Below are 1,320 nucleotides of genomic sequence, written 5' to 3' on the forward strand. Positions count from 1 at the left end.
GAGCACAGCGGAGCCCCGGCCCGTCCTAACAGTCTGGCCTCATTAGGCTATGGCACATCCTCACTCTGCCAATGGGTCACTGTATGGCTTCCTCATGCTCCTGCCACCTCCATACTGCCACTGGGTCACTGTATAGCCTCATAAGTCTGTTGCAATCTCCACTCTCCACACTCTGCCACTGGGTCAGTGTATGACCTCCTCTCCCTGCTACCTTCATACTGTCGCTGGGTCACTGTATGGCCTCCTAAGTCTTCTGCAACCTCCAAACTCTACCACTGGGTCACTGTATGGCCTCATAAGGCTGCTGCAATCTCTACACTCTAGAAAAAAATACACATGCAGCTGGGCACACAATATGCAGGTATGCTCAATACAACAAAGCTAAATAATGTCAAAGACAGAACTACCATTCAATAAAACATGATGCTGGTGGCAAAAGCGGCTGTTTGGCTCGTTGGTCTAGGGGTATGATTCTCACTTCGGGTGCGAGAGGTCCCGGGTTCAAATCCCGGACAAGCCCTGCCGGGAGTTCTTTTGACTTGCCTTGTTGGCAAGTGACGCATGGAAAAGCTTTTCCTCAGTCTGTTTGCTGTCGCAGACAGCAGTGTTTGGCAACGAGTCTTTTTTTTTTTTTTTTCCCCGAGTACCATAGATTGGTAAGCGAGTACTAGATTTTTTACCAGTACCAGATGGGTAAGTGATGGGTGGTTGGCTCGTTGGTCTAGGGGTATGATTCTCGCTTTGGGTGCGAGAGGTCCTGGTCTCAAATCCCGGATGAGCCCTGGTTTTAAAAACTGTGCAAAGAAAATTGATGCTGGCGCTAGAAAAAGGCACAAGGGGAAAACTAGAAGAGCTTACCCGCGCAGCTCGTGGGTATAAGGGTATGATTCTCACCTTGGGTGCAAGAGGTCCCGGGTTCAAATCCCAAAAGAGCCCGCTTGCCCTCTTTTGACGGAACTCCTCCTTTTCCACTTTGGTGAGTTGGACTTAGTGTGTTGCGATAGCAGCCCCTCCAACTTCAGGCTTACTGAAATGCTTGAATAAATATGGTGCGAGCAAAGCACCACACAGCCGTTCTGTCGCCTTGGCTCGTTGGTCTAGGGGTACGCTTCTCGCTTAGGGTGCGAGAGGTCCCGGACAAGCCCGCCCGTCTCCTTTTGATGGCACAAAAGTTTGTTCATTTCCGTGGTTTCCTCGTGCAGTTTTCCCCTTTGTGCTTTTTTCTAGCCCCTGTGTGGGACTCAAGGGAGGTCTCAAAAGGGGGCCTGGTGCCTCATTTTTCTGCTCGGCTCGTTGGTCTAGGGGTATGATTCTTGCTTT

The 1,320-nt window shown here is 50.5% G+C and overlaps 1 non-coding gene across 1 annotated transcript; it reads left to right on the top strand.

Moving 5' to 3' along the window:
• Positions 1–448: 448 nt before the first annotated feature.
• TRNAP-CGG (transfer RNA proline (anticodon CGG)) lies at positions 449–520 on the top strand. Its single transcript has one exon. It is a non-coding gene; the product is annotated as a tRNA-Pro (tRNA).
• Positions 521–1,320: the final 800 nt, after the last annotated feature.

This window comes from Leptodactylus fuscus, chromosome 6 (assembly GCF_031893055.1).
Source record: "Leptodactylus fuscus isolate aLepFus1 chromosome 6, aLepFus1.hap2, whole genome shotgun sequence".
Classification (NCBI taxonomy): Eukaryota; Metazoa; Chordata; class Amphibia; order Anura; family Leptodactylidae; genus Leptodactylus; species Leptodactylus fuscus.